General features: G+C 37.4%; 1 protein-coding gene across 2 annotated transcripts in view; it reads right to left on the bottom strand.

The window, feature by feature from the left end:
• LOC105253537 (MOXD1 homolog 2) overlaps positions 1-21,676 on the bottom strand; it is a 204,382-nt gene that overhangs the window by 139,098 nt on the left and 43,608 nt on the right. The window contains exon 3 of one of the 2 annotated variants that reach the window (XM_025409984.1): positions 10,234-10,294. The exons of the other annotated variant lie outside the window; for it this stretch is intronic. The gene's annotated coding sequence lies outside the window, so the exon portion shown is untranslated. The remainder of the gene's footprint in view (positions 1-10,233; positions 10,295-21,676) is intronic. 2 annotated transcript variants of the gene reach the window in all.

Raw genomic sequence — 21,676 nt, 5'->3', positions numbered from 1 at the left:
CCTTGCGATTTTACGAGGTCGTGTAAAAGCGACCGAAAAAGGTAGCAAAGGAAAAAAGCGCGGAAGCCGCCGCGGTAAAAGAAGAAAAGACGATGCGAGAGAATAACAGCATCGCCATTTGCAACCGGGGACTATTCATGAATAAAGCTTTTTTTACGTTCTTATGAAAAGAAGTCTATTGTAAAAATTCGTTAGCATTAATTTCGAATCGGTCGTCGAGTCGATCTAGCGTTCATATACTCGAATAAAACTCGAGTTTGCAAGTCCCAAAGAGGCCTGCGGACATCAAGTTTTTACGCGACGCGTAAACTTTCGGCGGGTACGTAAACTCGTTGCGCTCGCGGAAGCACTCGAGGATCGTAATACCAGAATTTTACAGGGTATTAGCGACTCCTGTCGGGTTTCTAATGGACGCGAGACGAGTCGCTAGAGAGCCAGATGAGACGAGATGGCCCGCGCTTGAATAGTCGGGGTAATATACTCGAAGAGTAATTCCTCTTCGAGTACGTAAAAATTCTATTACGCGTTTCACGGGATTTTTTTTATTCCTCAAGTCACTTAGATCGCGTTGTTGGCTCTAATCAAGCAACTACTATTGAAATTGCCATTTTCTCTCTCGATGTAATTCTAATTTGTAATAAAATTATAAGTAAATTTAATAAGAGTTATAGAAGCTATAAATAAAATTAAGAATTCCCCTGGATTTAAAAATTAATTTTTCATAATTATTCATAAATGAATAAAATTTGCGCGATGTTTTCACCCAGCTTTTTAATCTAAAATCAAATTTAACATTTTAATATGTTGTCACAAAAAATAATTTTTAAAAATTCGATTAATCATGAATTTTAAATAATTGTAATTCGACAATTTATCGACATATACTATTACAATTGAGACGATTGTCAAATTTCTTAATTTGATCGCATCTGTGATTGAGGAGAATTATGCGATTCGGGGAATAACCAGTGGGATACGAATATTGACTTCGGGTAGCTCTATCTCGACCGGCAGTCATTTATATCCGTTGGCCGACGTGGCTCTGCTTGCCTTCCGATTTCGTACGTGTTATTACAGTGTAGCCAAGCACATATCACATCGTACCAGATGTCATAGATCAGACTAGGGTTTTAGAAATCAGAGAGAGAAAGAGAGAGAGCGAGGGAGAGAGATTGTTGGATCGCATCGCATCGCTTCTCGCTCGTCTTCGGCAACTGGATTACGTCAACCGAGAACCCTCGGACGTGTAATACGTCCGAGGTTTCTCGCCGCGATGATGTCGAATCGCGTTATTCAATGGCAGCTGGTATCCCGATGGAAGCGAATCGTAGAATAACGACGGAGGCCATTGCTGTCGGTATAGGGCTCACATTACATAAGTATAAGCCGGCAGTCACCGACACAATACCGACGTTGTCCAGAAGACGTCGTTCCTCTGTAAACACATCTCGGGGTTCGGATACTCGCATACTCGTGGTATACAAGGTGTTCCCAAATTCATATCCATCCTTTGTAATCCAGCAAAATTTAATTCTTAGTTAATTTTTTCTTTAAAAAAATACAATTCTTTGTAATTTTGTAATGTTTAGTTTGACAGGATACGCATAGAGATTAAACTCTAATTAATTATTGTTTAAAATTTATCAATTGTTTGCCCCGAAATTTATTTCGCGATAATTTTAATATTTTAATTTTCTTTTTCTTTCCTTTTTTTTTTAAATCGATTCCTATCAAAAATACCATGTCTATTGTAAAGATGAAAATGTAGGGTCACTCTGTATACATGCACTGCGAGTGAGAAAAATAGAAAGCATGGAAAATCTCGATGCATCCGCACAATGCAATGTTGATATTGAGCACACGCGACTCGTACACGAAGCTGCGAAATGCACACCCGAGAGCAGAACTGACAGCCACAGCCTTTGATCCCGACAACCTCGATATATCTGAGAAATGTAACGACAGCCGACAGATGCATAATTTCTGTTTTCGGAAAGGATCGATATTATATACTTCATTAAGTAGTCTGTATTGTACGTTTCTAAGGGAATTTTTTTTCTTTCAGGTCACATATCTCCAACACATCAGATATATAGGGTGTTTTCTAATAAGTGCGAAAAATTTTAGATGATTCTTTGTCGAAAATTAAAAGGAGTTTTATAAACATATACTCCTACATCCTCTTCTTGTGGAGTTACACTCCTCCAAAAATGGAGGTAAAAATTAGATTTTTATTTTCTTCTCAAATTTGGAACAAGTTAGGTTACAGAAATGAAATTAGGTGGATATTTTCTACAATTAAAAGGTTAATATTCTTTTCAGCCTCTTATATTGTTATAAGGGAATGAAACTAGTAACTCCTATTCAATTTTTTATTAGAAATTTTTAATAGGCCGCAATATGATCATCTAAAATATGCATTAAAAAATTTGATTTATTTAGAAACTTTTTTATTTCTTTTATTTTTTCATAAAATTCGTAGTTTTCAAGAAAAAAAATAAAATAAATTTTAAAATAAAAATAAAATTAGAGTAAATGCGGGAAAATTCAAAAACAAAATTATAATAAAAACCTAATTTTTAGAGTGTAACTCCACAGGGAGAAATGTACGTTTATATCTACGAAAAATCCCCCTTAATTTTCGACAAAGATTCATCTCTTAAAATTTTTCGGAATTATTAAGAAATACCCTATATATGTATAATAAGATCCTCTCTGTCCTACCTATTTCTAGAATATATTACTGTTTAATACATATAGAGTAAGCCATTAATAGAGTTTTAGAGACTAACAAAAGAACTCTAACATAATTACCTACAATTTCTAAGATAGTATCTGCTCCGAAGATATAATTTTGGTACTTCGGATTACCACTGAAATATTCAGTCAGTTCACAGGTAATGTTATTACAGGTTCTTATCCCTAACAGGTCATTATCCCAAATATATATCGAAAATTATCATCGCGTTCGATAAATTTAAAAGCGAGAAACGCGGAGTGCGGCAGCGACGATGACGAGGAGACTGAAATGGATAGCTACGCGATATTTCACCCGTGCATATAATCCCGTATCGTGAATGGGAGCTTAGCCCCCGACATCGCGGACATCGTGGCTCTAATCCTCGCCTTCCTTCGTCGCGTCGGGGCCCCCGGGACCAAAAGGGAACGCGCGTGGAGAAAGAGATTCGGTCGAATCTCACGCGCGTGAATGTGCGTGCGGTTGTGCGTCTCCCGACTGATGGAAGAGAGGAGGATGGGTGTCGTCGAGGAGAGAGAAAATGAGAGGCGATCATATACAGAGGCAGAGAAATCCCGGATAGGCCCCGCGGGGATTATGCCGGTATAATAGGCAATCCCGTAGGTAACCTCGCGTCGATGGCTCCGCTTTTTGTGCGTCGGGAAGAGAAGGAGAGGATCGTAACATCGATGCCGAAGAGCGAGCGGTGGAAACCGACAACCGCTCTCGATTTATCCGCTCGGAGAATCGCTCGTTCGTCGCGTCAGTCCTGCGGATACGCGCCGGGATTATCACGCGGAACGTCATCGAGACCGCGGATTTTGTATCTTGTGCCTTGGGGTATGGGATATATTTCAGGGGGATATATTGAATCCGCGATCGCGTCTTTCATTTTGACTGAACTTTTTTATATCAAGCTTAAACATAGAAAAAAAAACCCAGGAGAAATAAGAATTTTATAAGAGCAATTCTTCGTTATAATTTGATATTTTTGGTTAAATCTTTCTATCTTTAGAAATATAAATTGAAGAAATAATACCTTGAAATATATGATATATGATATATTACACGTATAATAAACTATTATAAATAAAAAGTATAAAAAATAATATATAAGATTAAAATATTAAATAGACGAGTGACATTATATTCGGCACATTTTGCCCCATAAAATTATACAATTATAAAATTATAAAATTATACAATTTTAATTTTATGAGTTGAAATATACGCTTATATTTAAGTAGCGTATACATTTAAAAACATTTTAAATTAAAAAAATAATAGACAGACAGACAGAAAAAGAGAAAGAGAGAGTTTTACAGTAATATATATAAGTTATTTTTCATGCTTAAAATTTGTTATCCTACTTAAAACTCTTACATTTATTTCTGCAACTTTCTTCAATCTTAAATAGCGAAAAAGGCAAGTTAAAAGCGGTAAGCCGCTCCGTTCAGTTAATTTACTTCCCACGCATGACGAACCCGATGTCAAGTGCCATTAGTGGCCCGGCACGATGTGCACTTTGCACCCTGAGCGGCGCATCGTACGATGTAATTTTAATTAACGCCGTGGAAAGTGGCGCGTCGAGAGGCATCTTGCGAATAGACACGTCGATTCATCGATTAAACGAATACGGAGGATCTTGCGGGAACCTCTGCGAGCAATACGAGGATCAAAACGCGAGATGATTCAATTATACAGGATATCCCTGCCCCATTATCGGATAAATAATAATAATCTGTTGAACAAACAACAAAAATTAATAAACGAACAATCTAAAATAACGAATAATGCGATCTAATCGGGTTTAAATTTGGAAGTGTATAAGGTGATAAAAATGGACAACGAAATTAGATAAAGATATCTAGATAGTACATTCTTTCGCAGCTCGAACCCTGTATCAACAACGCAACTATCTCCGATCGATCCGAGCCGCACTCTACAATCGGATCTTTTTCTTTCGAGCTCTACACGTGGCTATATACGGACAAAAGTACCATCGGCTCTCGGGAAGAAAGGCTAACGGAGGGAGAGAAAGAGAGCAAGAAGAAAAGCCAGAGGAAAAAGGCAGGGGACGGAGGAAGAGAGTTCCGAGAGAGGCGAGTCATTAAAACAATTAGACGAGAAGAGCGCGGTTTTCTTCGTTCACCGAGGTACGATGGCCTCTACTTCGACGATGCCATGACGATGCAACGAAGGCCGCTTTCTCGAAGCGAACCCTGCACACAACACACACACGCGTACACATATTAACACACTCGCGCGCGAGCTCTTACCTAACGTCTACCTGTGTATTAACGGCGCGTTAACGCCGGGACGTCGTCGCAACGGCGTAAAGTATAACGCGGAATTCGCGTAATTGGAACAGCCATTACGCGCGAGTAAGCGTGTTACGTGTCGGTCTCGGAACGCGAGCAAACGCGGCCCGAGCGCGGAAAATTTACCTCGCCGTAGACAGAATTCCGGATACCGTGCTCCGGAGTTGTTATTCCGGCGAATTCCACGACGACGGCGCGAACATCGTAATTAAAAAGGCCAAGAGACTGATGCCTGATTAACCGGGTTGAAAATCGTCGTCGCATTTGAATGTCGTATTACGTGATCTCTATTTCATTGTGAATTAAATCGCGTCGTCGAATAATAAGTCAACTCATGTTTAAGAATAATTTTAAAATATTGGAGTTGGAATATAATTTAATTTCTTTTTTGTAGGATTTTATTAATCACAACACATAATACGATAAATTATTAAGGAAATTTCTGTTGTAATATTAATAGAGATATTTGATATTTCTTAATGAAAACTGAAATGCGAATTTGCTCTTACAATCGCTATTACAATATAATTTCACGATTTTAATGATGAATATTAACGTAATATATTAACGTGATATTCTTCAAACAGCTCTTTTAATCTCTACATCTACTTTTAAATTCACAAGATTAAATATGTAATTCAGAATATTTAAAGATTACAATCAATGCTTTAGCTCAAGTATCGATTAATTAAAAATATTTAAGATAATAATGTAAGGTTACTAATTCAGTTTTAATGAATTTTATATCATTCAACTCATTCGAAAATATATTTCTATCGAGTAATAGAAATTAAGTTCCATTTCGAGTTGCAGGATTTTCATAAAATTTTAATGATAAAATTTAAAATGTGCTTAACATGTGCCTTAAAGATAGAAGCTTAATTTACTTTATTTAATCTCGAATCTTATATCAGATTTCCAAATATTAATCCAAAAAACCGTAATTATTTACAAATTCACGTGAAAATAATTTCGAGCATGACTCATTCTTCCAAAAACATTCTTGCTACGTTTGATATATACAGAAAAAAGACATACTTTGTCAGAAATAATTGCTTCACATGGCGTTTAAATCTGTCCTTTGCATTACTTCCACGTATTCCACGTTCTTGTGAACGTTCGAGTACTTTTATCCGCGCAAACAGACGGTAGGGATTCAATTGAAGACCCTCGGTAAAGCAAAGCGCCATATAATATGGCATATTTGAGTGTCAGCGGCATTTCAGCGCACTTTTGCACGAGCGTTTCGACGTTGATGATCAAAGGAACGCGTGAAATCGCGATCTAATATACGCGGAGTCCATAACCCGTAGACAGAAAGTGCAGCGATATTAATGGCATGCTCCATGGCATACGTGGAGCAAGACCAAGGTGCTGCATAAAGTGGAATTCGCGCAATTACAAACTGCCATCGCACTCGTATAAGTGTCACGCGAAATTCGATTCAAATATTGTATTCAAAGAGATCGCGCGAAATTAACATTGAGCATTTACGTCACGTTTCACACTAATTAATCATTGCATTTCGCACCGTCGATTATTCTGTTTAACGCTAAACAGAGCTATCTGATTCCGAGCTTTATTTACAGATCGCGATTAACGCTAACGCGACATCAACCGCACATTTTGTTGCCGAATGTGTATTAAAACTATATGCGTTCTCCCTCTCTTTCTCCCTCGCTCTCTATAATTATGGCACTTCTTATGGTGTCGCGTCGTCCTGCAAGAACCGCCGATTGAATGTTGTCCCACGTACAAAAACCCGCTTGTGGTCATCTCTCGGTTAGTCCGAGTCTTAAGACCAGTTTTATCGATGTAATGTTGCTTCATTTCTCCATTCGTGGCACTTATTATTAAACAAAATGCGTGTGTATACCAGGATCACCAAGGATATATTATTTTAAAAACTGATGTTCAATAAAAAGCAAGAAAATGATTTTAAGAAATGGATATTAAATATTTGAAAGAAATATTTTTTTTTGAGAAATAATGTTAAAGAAATAGATGCTTTTCGCAAATTTGCGTTATGTACACGGGAGTTGATATTTTCCTGCAAATGGATACAGAAGATTTTATCACGCGTGATTAATGTTAACTGATCCTGGCAAAACTGAGTCTCAGAGTCGAACGTTAATTTAAGCTCATTAGCGAGACGAGCGGGATAGCAGCATATTATCGCAAGGTGCAACTGGGCGTGGCGAATACTTTTTACGGCGCAGTCCGACCATCATTATGCGTGCATCTGCATATTCCGCGAGCATAAGCGACATCTCCGTCGTAAAATTCAAAACGACTATATCGTCTGGCTCGACAACCATACTTTTCACCTCTCGCACTTTTCACGGAACTATAAAATCTTATATTGTTCTTGTACCTCGTCCTATGCAAAATATTTCTCGAATGTAAAAAGTTCATCCGAAAAAAATAGACTCTCGATATTTATCATCTTCCGATATTTTCGGAAAAAATTACTACCAAATCCATCTATTAATTTATTGCACTGAGAAAAATCGTTTGATTGTATCAACAAGATGTATATAACTGAAGGTATTTTGGTTAAATCAAAAACAAGAATTTCTAGTTATCACGATAAGACTCGATTTTTTATAACTAGAACGTTTAATAGATTCTACTACAAGGATTTGGTTAGTATTTTCTGGTTGGATCTATAAAATTTCTTGTTACATTAATTTCTCTTTGTTTGCCACTTTTAACTTAACTCGTATTCAATATTTGCCATGAAATGTATATAAAGAACTAACATTAACATTAAATCCAAAGTATATTTTTTTTCTCTTACGAGCAGTAGTGCCAGAAAGAGGACGCTAGCTCTCTGATTGCGTGTGTTTGAGCTGCATCCTCTTCTTACATCACCGTTTATCAGTTTAATTTCTAACAAACTGAATTTAAAATAATTTATTCAATAATCTGGATTGAATTTATCCAATAATCTTGGAATTCAGAGAATATTAAACAGAATTTTGGGATTAGATGGAAAAAATTTTAGACGACTGGGTGCTGGTGAGTTTACTCTTATTAATCAGAAAATTTGGTAAAAAATTTGGTAATTTAACAGGAAGAAATTAATCAAATTCATCTGGTAATTCCTACAAGAATTCTGGTTCGTCCATTTTCCAACAGACATACTGGTTGAATCTACCAAAATTCTAATTAATGTAACCAGATTTTTTTCTCACTGTGCCAAATTCAACTTAATGTTAATTTGACGTTTGACGTAGCCGATATTGACAGATCGCTTCTCAAACAAATTTCCAACGTGGGAAGCTACAGACAAGGAAGGACGAGAGGAGAGCGGGGGGGGGGATGTAAGCTGTATCTCTTCTCGCGCACGAGTATGCTAATCACGCGACTGACAGGCGCGCATTTACACCGCGAGACGATTATATCCCGATGCTTCTCGCGCCGAAGCTTTGGACGCGCCATCAGACGAGGCCTCTCAAAGGAAACGACGCCCGATTACCATTAATGATGACCGTGTGCGTGTAAATGCGCGGCATATATGCCCTCCAGGAATGCCGCGCGTTGCTCGGGACCGGCGAGTGTCGCGCGCTCGCTCTCCCCCTCCTCCCTCCTCCCCGCGCTGCTCGCATAATGATGCCGATTTACATTCGCCGGTGATTATAATCCGCGCATTTATGGGAGTATCTTCATTGATTATATACGATGTGATAATACGCGTACATATTAACGTGATCTGATGCGCTAGTGATGACAGTTACGTGGGATGCGCCATTTCGAATATACGGATATTATGTATTTCGATACGTACGAAAAAAGACGATACGTAAATCTTGTAAATCGCGAGCGTAATTAAAATGTTCGAGGGAATTAAGAAAGATGTAACTAACTAACGCAGGATTTTTTTGCTTTAATTAAACAGATTTTCATCACGCTCGCATTTTTAAAATACGCCCCTCTAGAGTATATTATCGCCAAAGTTCCCGAGATAATTTCGTCTTACATTCCGCGAGCTGAGCGTTCATATTTCGGGCTGGAACTTCCAACGGGAATCCAATCTCGGGGTCCAATGGAGTGAATTTTGGGAGCGTACTATTTAATTGCGCGAGGTGCTGCGAGCAAAAAGCTTAAGGAGGGCTCCAGCTCCCCCAGCCTCCAGGGAGGAAGATATCCCGGGCAAGAATGCACCGAGATTTACAACGGCGACGCAATTCTGCTGGCGCGTTTACAACGCGGAAACGAGCCGTATTATAAAGACGAACGCGACGGATGTCCTCGGCGTAACGCGTCTTGACGGCGGGAAATTAGATCTCCGCGGATAAAATTGGTTAACCCGAGCGTGCACCGTCGTTCTCCTCCAGGACGGCGCTCATATGTTTCGCAAGATTGCGTGCGCTAGCGTGTATTAATAAAAAAAAAAAGAAAAGAGAACAGCCGAGAAAAGAAATTCGCCCGGATTTCGACTTACGGAGTACAGCGTAATGGAGATCGCTCGGATGGATTATCAAAATAAGAATCGTTATACCTGAGATGTTCTATATTACTCGCAAAATGTGCAAATTTTTCATTTAAGGAAGATATATGTATTAATAAAATGTAAAGCATTTTATCAGACATTTGAATATGCAATTTAAAAAAATACATATATTTTTTTATTGATGACCGCACATCGATTAAATTATTTTCGATACCATTTTCGAATAATAAAAGCAATATATAAAAAGATTGCACGTCTAAATATTGAAAAGAATTTCGGATAATTATGAATGATAAATATTTAAAGATCTGACAAAATATTTACAATCCTCTCGAATTCGTTAATAAGCTGGTTGTTCGATATCTAATACAATCGCCAAGTAAATATCCTTGCGGAAAATAAATCGCGAGACGACGTTACGAAGGGAGGATTGAGCGACGACGTCGACAAGGAACGTCATTAATACACGCCATCCACCGTAATTCTGTGAACACTCGAAACATCCGCGCGAAACGCGCGAAAAATCCCGTCGGAATTCCCGGAAAATTCAAATATTAATTGCGCAAGCCGCATACCACGAGCGACACAAACCGGATTTGAATAATGGCGCTTATATCGACAATAGCGATATACCGGTGCCATAAAATTCCTGCGCGCGTAATATCCGCCAATATCGATTAAGTAACCCGCGGACTTATGGTAGCTCGGAGAGTACTTACGGGACTTCTAGATGGACTTTTTTCGTGATGTGGAAACCAATCAAGACAAAGGGCCACTTACCTGGAACAGAAATAAAAGAATTACGTTAGTAATAAATCGCTTTCGAGAAAATAAAACGATATTATATATATAATTGAAATTGCTGATAATATCGCTGCGCTGATAACAATTTCATTAATAGCTCGATAAATTTAATGAAAATCGTACATTATATACAATTTCTTTAACCATGTTATTTCTTTGATAAACGTTATTAATCTCAAAATGTATTAATCCGACGAATAAACATGCGCTAACAAGACTTGGAGAGAACGACATTGATTATTTCAATAAAACGTATCGAGCCGAGTATCTGACAAAGCCCACCTCGTATACCTTAACGTTCCTTTTTATTCGAGAGAGGATAAGACAAGAAAAAGAAGGAGATGCGAATGACGTCTCGCGGAATTATCCTCGCTCCACGGGAGCCAGGTGGTTTCGCGAGGGCCGAGAAACGAGGCATAATAGGGCAATATGGACCAAGACTTTCCATAATTGGTCGGGGCCATCGAGAGCCCCGGTGGTCGAACAAAAGCGCGGCCATGGCCGCTCTACCTAAAAGAGAATTCTCAGCGTGCTGTCGGCGTCATAAGTGCGGCGGTCGCGCCGCGTGAGTCACGAAAACTTGTTCCCCGAAGCGGACAATGTCGGCCATATGTTTGCCGCGTATTGCGAAAGCACCATCTTGTACAGAAATCTTGCGGTAAAAGGCAGAGAGAAAGAGAATTCCTGCATGACAACTTCTATCTAAGTCAACGAGAAAACTACCTGGGGAAGGTAACGTTTAAATCCGTAGATTGCATCGAGACCACGACTTCTATGTTGATTCACGAGAAGATAAAGATTCGTGATATTCCATACATTCTCGCAAAAATAAATTTATAGGCACGCAATACATATTTTACATATTACATATTTAATTTAACAAATATATTTTATTAAGTAATTTTATAGGGTGTTTCTTAATAAGTGCGAAAAATTTTAGGAGATAATTCTTTGTCGCAAATTAAGGAGGGGTTTTCATATAAACATATATGAAAAATTAATTAAATAATCCTCCCTGTGGAGTTACATTCCTCCAAAAATTAGATTTTTATTTTTTCCTAAAATTTAAACCAAGTTAAAGAAATGAAATTGGATGGATATTTTCTACTAGTAAAATAATTATTTATTAATATTTTTTTCAGCCTTCTCGTATTGTTATAAGAGGAAACTAGCAATTCCTATTCAATTTTTTATTAAAACTTTTTAATGTTTATATGAAAAACCCCCCTTAATTTTCGACAAAGAATCATCTCTTAAAATTTTTCGCATTTATTAAGAAGCATTAAGAAGCTCTGAATATTTTATTTATCGAAAAATTATGTTTTACATTCATCATGTAAATATATCATTATTCAATATATTCGAGATTAATAAAAAAATTTAAATAATAAAATAATAAAATTTTAAATAATACTGCTATAAAAGATTGTGAAACGAAAACACATAACCAAGAGCAATTCCACACAGTAAAAAAATAAGTGTCAAATCAAAACTTATATACTTAAATTAACGCATTCATTGTTTCATATATACGTAACAATTTATAATCTTCTTAGAAGAATTTAATAATTTTAAATTTCAACAATATTATAGTCTTATTTTAATATTATAATTATCATCTCAAGAATATATAATTATTTAATTTTACTTTAGAAAATTATAATCTTTGATTTAAAAATGTTATTTTCAATCCAACATTGTTTCTTTTCCATTCAAGAAAATTAAATCTTATATCGTAAGAATACATTTTTCTCGATTGAACTATATAAAATGGCTTCATTCAAGTAAGCAATTATTCAAGCAATTATATTTTCCTTTAATTAACGCAATATAATTTCATTTCAAGATTTCCATGTTAAAACTAAATATATTTTCGAAACAAGAATGTCCTTTTTTTCTGTGCAGTGACGAATAAAATCCAGTAAGTTTCGCGCCCAAGTTTCGAGAGCACGCTTCTGGATCGTTTTATAATCTCGTTCCGAACAGCAATGATCCGTGTAATTTGATGAACAGGCGTGCAATCAGAATTGCACGTGGCCATGGTGTGCTAAATGTCACTGCACTGTCGCCCGGCCACCGACCAATCATCATTCTCGCGTGTACGCCGGATGTTATAACCGAGACAACGACTGCACATGGGAATTCCTACGCACGCACGACCGCCATGTCGTGCCGGATTTCGCGTGCGTGCTATGCAATTCCGACGCAACAAAAGGAGTCGGTTGCAAGTGCGAGCTTCGCGTGACGTCCTTAACGCAATCAGCATATCGCGGCCTCTCGTGGGAGCGTGGTTTCCTCAAGATGCCATGCCACGCTGCGACCTGCGTAAATTATTATCTCTCCTGACCCTCGTTTCATATAAAAGTACAAGGCTCGTGATACTAAACCAGTTACTTCCGACCGGTTTTTTTTGCGCGATAACATTATAAACATTGCTTAAGCGGTCCGTGAAATGTCCAGGAGGCTTTTGTCTCATTACGAGGCGGAGTGAAAAATCGTAAAACGTCATGGTATTACGTGCTTAAACGAGAGAACTCTTAAAATAAACGCACCGTTCGCCGTCGACAAATTGCGAATACGCACGTAGATTAATTCCCGCAGGCTGAAAATTAGAGATCGCGCGAGAACGGAGGAAATTTCGACGTTCGCGATAAAATTATACGGCGGCGGAAAATACGGATGGAGGAAATTCATCAAGCAGCCGCTCGCGGCGATAAGAAAAGCGCGATGTTCACACTCGCTAATCGCGTCGCAGCCACGCCTCCGGCACTCACGTGCTCCGAGATATACCCCGGCATCGCGATGTAAGAAAGGAAATCGCCCCTCGTTCGTGCCTCGCTCGCAGAAAAGTCGTTGAATCGCATTAAAACTCTCGGGCGTCCACCCCCGACGCGGCCAAAGTTTCCGTCGTGTAAGATGATAGGACACTTCTCGCACGTAAAGTGGCGTTCACGATGGAATAGGGCGCGCAAACACCATGTTCGACATGCGGGTCCATCGTCTAGGAACACGTAGGATCGACCACAACAGGTCGGAGCGACCGACACTCGTCTCGCTTCCTGCTATCGATCTTACCGCAACCGGCTCCCGGTTCTCTCACAATGATATCAAGATGTGCAAAGCACTATGCGAGCATATTCCCTGATATTCTTTCGCGAAGATTAAAGCCACTGTTATACAGGGTGTTTCCCAAGTGTTTCCATGTTTTCCAAAACTCCAACAAGTAATTCCTTGGATTATTAAAGAAGAAAATTCCTATGAACGTGAAAGTGTTTTCCTGCAAAGTTATGGGCCTTTAATGTTAAAAAAAAATAAAAAAATTCTGTAATTTTTAATTGAAGCCTCTTAAGGATGTTTTGTATGTACAATCCCAGCAAAAAGTAGCTGAAAATCAATGTTGACGAATATATCCACTTTTGGTGTATTTTGAGTAAGAAATTGTGTGAAATTTTATCTTAACAATGCAGAGATGTATTTTTTAATATTTATTGCGTTTTTACTGAAATATTTCGAATTTTGTTAATCGAAATGATTAACTTTTGGCGGAGAATTTTGCCTTGTGACAGATACATGGCTAACTTCATTGAATTATATTTAATATCTTTTTAACCAATACTTGTATAATATTATTTGACCAAATATTTCCTCTGTATCTAAACTTTTGCAAATTTTAAACAAATTCTGAATATTATTTCCATGTGTTTTTGTCATTCGAATCGACGTGGTTTCCCATAAGAATACATGTTAATTCGGTGCAAATTAAAATCCTCTCTCGAAACTCTCTCGAAAAACAAATTTTTTTAATTGAATTAAATTTTATTCACTGCAGATTATCTTCCTCTTATCTCTTAATTTTCTATCCTTTTAATTTTCTTATCTTTTTATTTAGATAATTAATAATACTCTTAAATAATTAATAATACTCTTCATGAGAAACAAGATTTATTTTTTAATCTCTAATGTAAAAAGCTACGTGTATAGACGGTTTGTTTTACATTATGAAATCACTAGGGCAGAAAATATAAAGTGCATACATTTTTACGTCCGTGCATTTTTCTTCTACTTTCGCTGTCGCGATTTCTTTAAGACCAATGTGGATCATGATAGCGCCGCGGTTGCGAAGGTGACTTGAATAATACCGTTATTACTGCGCAACTGTCGTAAAACTCGCGACCAAGAACTGCATCCGTCTCTCTGACGGTAATTCTCGAGCAGAACACGCGCGAACTCCAAGAGGAATGGGAGACGTCGCGACGTACATCTTGTTGGGAGTGTAACTCGCGAGACCGTGAGCCAATATCTATTATAATTGCCTGAGCATAGCTCACGCGAGAATGAATAGTTTGGCAAGTCTGATGCCGTTCGCGCCAACAAGATCCGAAAATTCGCGTTTCCCGGATCGATATGAAATAATGACATTGAGTAAGCATCAAGATAAATGTAATTATAGGAAGCAACAATAAACTAAATAGACCCATAATTTAGGACTCTAATAACAAGTGTGCTTTCGATGCACAGTTTTTAAAAAGCGAAAAAAGGAAAGAGAAAGGGAGACGTAATAAAAAATACAGAGACATTGCGAAAATATTTTTAAAAAAGCAGGCTGGTTATCTCAGGAAATAGAGATAAAACATTTAACGCGCGTTTTTATCGCTGTCAAAAACTGGAAAGTGTATGAACGAAAAGCTTGGATAGAAATGAAATTAAAAACCAGATATGTGCGGGACAATATTCGGAAAAAAATATTTTTTAAAAATCATTAAAATATACATGTTTTTATCGCATCCAATTCACGTTCCGCGCATGTTCCCCGAATGCAATTTCAAAGGCGCCCAATCATGAATGGCGATAAAAAGCGAGAATCGAGGAATATAGGTCAACAGTATCGGTCTGCGAGGAGGGGTCTTTAAACGCCGATTACGTCGAAGATTCGATTACCCGGATACGTTGGATGGGCATATAGCGGGCGTGAAATTAGAAGCACGCGATCGTAACGGCCGATTAGGCTTTAAGCCGACTGTCGGTACCGCGATAATAAGCTTCCGGTTTGCGTACTGGCCTGCCATTTAATCGACGTCAGTGTATCAACATTACAAAGGGATAGGAATCACGAGGCACCGCTATATTCGTGCCATTTGATAGAAATAAGTAATCGCGCATCGAATTAATTCAGGGAGCACATTAAATAAAAAAATACAAAAAAAAAATACAAATAATATACGTATAATAAAAATATAAAATATATTCAAATAAATAAAAGATCATTTTTAAAAAAACGAGTAAAATTTTTCATCGATTCTTAAATATCATATAATAAATTTCTCCAAATTTTTTCGAGAAATAAATGTTAAAAATTCCTCCTTTTTTGCTCTAAATAATATATATTATAAAAATAATATATAATAAAGATATAAAATAAATCATAAATATAAAATCATTTTAAAAAAGCGAATAAAATTTTTAATCGATTCTTAAATATCATTTAATGAATTATAAATATTAAAAATGATTTATAAATATTGAAAATTCCTTCTTTTCTGCTCTGTAAACTGCTTTTGCATTACGTGCCACGTGAATTTAGTTTGATAATATGTGAATTTAGTTTGGTAATATGAACATTCACGCATATGTTGAGGGTTAACATCTCTCGTTGACTGCACGATGCAAAATAATCATTGCCGCTGGGCGTGAATCGCGAGAAACGAGACGCGGAACAGTTATATTGGTATATGTATTAATTTTGCCAGCGGGAAGGGAAGCATTATCTGTTCTGCGACACAATAGCTGCAATTAATTGTCCCCGGTAGAGTTCCAACTAATAGGATTATTATTAATCGCGCGATAACCGTTTGTGCGCCATTATTGCGCTCGCGCAGAGAATGTTTTTTGATAAGTTACATATATACGTATAAACTATAGTTGCATTTTATTTTTATCTTTTAATCCGCATTAATCTACATTCAATTTTAAACAATACGTAGTAACTCACGTTGACCATCAGCGATTACAAATTGGAATTTGTACAACGTCATCGTGGCTGCGCTCGATCATTTCGACTCTACCTAATTCTGTCTATTTCAGAATTAGAAGACTGGAAATCCGCAGAAAGCGCATCAGTAATGTAATAATTTAACAGCGTGTACATGAGCGGAGTTGACAGGAAGCAGGGGGACATTGGGTGGCATTCGCGCGACACTGTGACTTATGTATCCTTCCGCTCCGCAATGCACACGAAGATACGCAATTTAGGATATGTTTGTATACCAAAGAGACTATAGCGAGAAAATAGAGGCGAAGTAGAAGCGGCAAACGAAGAGCGAGAGACCGGACGGTGGGATGACCGCTTCGAGAATGTGTATAAGATATAACGGTATCCACGCAGAGACCGTAGATGACCCCGCCTGTGTAAATGCACGACCTCAACGAAGACGAGGACCAGCTTTGCCCTCCTCCGTCTTACCTGCCTGACCATCTTCGCAACTGTGATTGTCGTAAAGGTCGTATCACATCGCCGAGTGCGATCGGTGATCAAGAATAATAGCAGACTTTAAATACAATTGCAATGATTTCTAATTTTAATCATCAGAGTGAATAATGGATCAATCTCTATACGAATGAAAAAATATGATCATGTTGTTTGCTTGTCATTTTTATATTTTATTATTAATACGAAATATATTTTGATTATTAGAATAAATTTGATATTTATTATTTTCCTCTTGTAAAGATTTTATACTGCATTTTTTTAATTTGCGACTAAATAAGAAATTATAATGATGATATTTAAACTCTATAAATGATGACAAGAATATGGACAGATTTAGAGATTATTTGCTTGTAATGAGTGGCTATCACATAATAATAATAATATCTAATAGTACATAATCGTGAATATTGTATATATACCTTATTTGATCGCTGATTCGCGGTTTAGCCATCCGTGACCATCGCGAATGAGCCTTCAATCGTGGTTACCGTATGTACGCGAACGCGCAACTTGTCAATCGCATCCCGGACGCATGGCATGGAAAGGCTCCGCGATATCTCGCCTAACAGTTGGCGCTTGATTAATGTTTATTCGGACGACGTGTACGCGACGAGATTGGAATTCGATGAGCTCGCGATCCCACGGATTCAACGACGCGAGGGCCGGTTATTAAATGTCGACGCACGCAGTATCGAGTACCGAGCGGCTCATAAATGTTACGGATATGTAAACGGCGATATAACGAATGTAATTGACATATAAACGGCGGTATGATAAATGCGTTCGACATGGATGCAAATCCATGTCACGAGTATTGCATTAAATAGCGAGGAATTTCAAAATACTTTAAAATATTCAACTATAAAATATTTAATTCCAAAAAACTAATTACAATATTTTTTTAATCATACTTTATAAAACACTAGAGGGAAATGTATATATTATTTATCAAAATTATTTGATTTGTATGCATTACATATATACGCACAATATAATATTTATACAAAATTAATATATATGAAAATTTTACTCCAAGTGGCTTTAAAATGCAACTCTTTCTCCGCGTGTAATATTTTTCTTTTTTGTTTTGCACAACTCGTGTTTGTGCTACACACTTGTTGCATTTTATAATGGTTTATAACAGGATCGATAATGCAAAACGTTTTAATCGATAATAAAAAAACAATATTACAATATGTTTCTTTTATCGAAGATGAATTATTCAGCTAATTATTAATTTTTATCGATTTATGATATAATTTGTTATTGATTAAATATATAAAAATAAATACACAGTCGATGATACGTAATTAATAATTAATGAAAGCATGCTATCGTGTATTGTAGCATTGTCTTAGCTTCAAATTGATTATTATATATTTCTATTTATATTATACATTTCTACATTTCGTTTCAATTAATGATACACTAATATTAGCTTAATTATTGATAAAACATAATTTGTATTTACAATAAACATTTAATCAGTTATTATATAATGCTAAAAAGATTCTCTTCGATAATTTTATATTAAATAATTTTACTATTGGTTGGCAAAAAAACAAATATTTAAACCACCTTAACGAAATATTACTTATAATTCGTCTCAATAAATCGTTAAATATTATAAGTTCAAATCTTAATTTAATAAAATAAGATGAGCCAGACTCTTTCTCGTAAATTAATTATGCTACATCGAGATGATCACTCAGCCGTAAATCTCTGCTAAAATAGAAAATTAATAGTTGACGTAAAAGTTATTAAAAATCGCTATTCACCGTTAATGGCACGAGATAAATCAGAGAATGGCTAAAAAATAACGATTATTAATTTGATCGCTAGGAAATTATCGTGTTCCATTTACCCGAGGGTCTCGGCCTACCCTACTTGACCTTACCCGATCCCGTGTACCGTGGCTGCGAAATTTATTTTAGCGAGCGAGACCGCGTCGCCTGGAAAAGCTGCGGGCATTCGCGAGCCTCGACGAGGACGGGAACCGGGACCGACCAGTATTCCTGACCTGCGGGGTCGGCGCACGTGACCCGCGCATATAGGTACCGTATGCGGCGAAAACACGCAACCCACGATGCACACGCGCAACAACACGCATATATACATATGCACGCGTTGCGCTCGTGAGGCATCAATTTACGGGCGCGACTCCCGCTTTTCGATGTTCGGTCTTTACGAGCGATCGAGAGAATCGAACGCGATATCCGATTCGACGACATCCTTGAAACGAGTCGCTGCATCGATTTTACCTCCGGCTCTAAACACGAGACGTCAAAGTGCTATTCGCATCCGGTCGCGATTTTTTTCCCTTTAATCTTTCTCTGTCAAAATTACAGGTTCTCTGGTAAATTTAAAAGCAAGCTTTATACAAACGATAATTAATCCCGCCCTGTTGAACATTTTACGAGATTATCGCGGAAAAATGGGGACTCGTGGAAGCTTCCCCGGCGAAGAAGAGATGCGACTAATCAAGAATTATGAACGATGCGGAAGCGTTTTTTGCGCGATTCGCGTTGCTGATTTACGCGAGAATATAGTCGGCAGTTTGCGTCTTATCGGCGGTGGAATAAGACGCCACACGTCCGTCTCACGTTTTCTTGCATCGCGTCGTTCACAACGCTACGGCTGACCGCCTGGTAATTCGACATGCGTCCTCGTAATTATATGTATGCGATATGAACACGATACTTCACACGCTCGTAAAGATCGTCAGAAGAAAAGCGGAGAAAAAGCGGGGCGGGCACAGGGGGACGAGGGGGACGAGTCGTAAAGGTGCTTTATAAGGACACGCAAACGGAAGCGACAGCAGGGTCGGGATGAAGGAACACACGGTGCAAAGCACGAGGTGAAAGCGCGAAAGAGCACTTCTGTCAAGGTAAATTACTAGTAAGTACACACAGGGGAAACTTCGAAGGAAGCACTGATCAGGGTTGGAATCCTGATGCTCAAGCACCCCTTTCCTTCTCCGCTTCATGTAAAAATGATGGAGATGTTGCGGTGAAAAATCATAATTGTGGCATCGCCATCCTCGAGTTAAAACTGTCACAAATGTTCCCAGAGGCAATTTTTACACTGCACTAGAGATAACGTAAATACTAGTGTCACTACTGAAGAAAAGTAATGTCAGTTTTCTAAAAAGTAATTAGTACGAGTTTTAAATTCCTCTTCTTCTCTATAATTACTATTTCTAAAACTTTCACATGAAAGGATAATATCGCGATGCCACACATTCCTGGAACATGGAAAATTTCCAAAAATATATGGAGATTAATGTCGAGCATGCTTTCTTATCTTGATATTACGGAAAATTGTTCGTGTAAAGGAAAGCTAACGACTCGGTCCGTTCCTGGAGGCCAAGGTGGAAAGAGCAAACTTGACAAGTAACGCCCATAAATGGCAGGCTGTCATTAAATAAGGGGGATACGAGCTACAGTATGCTCGGTGTCGCCTCGAGAAAAGTCGGTCTTGTTCACGCTTGGGTTTGATTGCCTTTGGCAGGTTCGGATTCAGACTTCGAGTCCCGTCAATGATCGGAAGATCGACGATTCCCTCGAACAAAGTTTTCACAGTAATCCCGTCTTGGAGATACTATGCTAATGCATTGTATACACAGTGTATATAGATAGGTATGTCAACGTAAAGTTAAAATGAGCTTTCGAGAAGTCAAGTTTCTCGAAAGTATATATAGACAACAAAATCTTATCCTTCGAACAAATTGAAGCAAACTTTTGAGCGACGAAACAATGACTTAAGTCGTTACTATCGCCATTTTTACATTAAATATATATTAATATTATAATTTGAATTATAATATTAATATTATAATTATAGTTATAATTTTATTTTTATTTAAAAAGAAAATTCATTAATATTTCATAAATATTTAAATAAAAATTTTTGACGTCATAGAAGGATATCTCACCATCAATTTCGTTATTTCAAATGCAAGAATAATTGATAAATTAAATTTGCATTACACTCTAATCTTTTTATTGTCGAATTACTGAATTATATTTCATGCATTGATGCGGTAAAATTTTTATCATCGAGCTGTCACTTTTGTCCTACTTTTAAAATTCTTTCGGATCTGTCAATGTTGTGGCTCTTACATAAAGGCAGGACCGAGAAAAGCGATGCTTCGGGTTGGCCGAGAACACAATATCGAATGGGAAGGACTATGTTGCAATTTTCGCGATGGTAAAAAGAGGGATGTCGCGCTGTCGGTGGAGAAAATCGATAGACCTTCGATATCGAGGGAGTACGGGATATTCGACAAAGCGTGCGCCCATTCTCGATGAAACGGACCGATGTTGCTGTATGAAAGCTCGCGCGAGAAAGAAGAATCCGGCAAAAACACATTTCGACAGATTAATCCCGATCTAAAGACCATCGAATGGATGTAGCGGTGACGAGAAACCATTCCGCGTTCGATTAGAAACGGCCAAAGCTCTGTCGTTATCGGCAGAATAACGCCCTGCTAATTAGAGCATCGAGAAGCTTAATTAGCCAACGAGTCCAGTCTGTTTGAACAGCTAATATCGTGTGCATTACGTATTTACGTACAATGCAAAATAATGATGTACTATATATATGTATATTTTATGTACATCAAATATTATAGACAAAAATATATTTTATATATATAACATGTACATATTGAAAAAAAATATTAATAACGAGTAGAAAATAATCGTAACAACATTGTAAAAAAATACATACTGTAAACGAAAAAATATTTTTTATTTTTAGTGTGACTTGGGATAAAAAATATATCTTTAATATGATATAAACATAAAATTTAATAAAATTTAATGAATCACGCAAATATATATTAATTCAACTGACGTTTCCAAAAGTAA

The sequence above is a fragment of the Camponotus floridanus genome, unplaced genomic scaffold, assembly GCF_003227725.1.
Source record: "Camponotus floridanus strain SB8 unplaced genomic scaffold, Cflo_v7.5 scaffold3, whole genome shotgun sequence".
NCBI lineage: Eukaryota > Metazoa > Arthropoda > Insecta > Hymenoptera > Formicidae > Camponotus > Camponotus floridanus.
The sequence above is the reverse complement of the archived record's forward strand: the minus strand, read 5'-3'. Positions and strand labels throughout refer to the sequence as shown.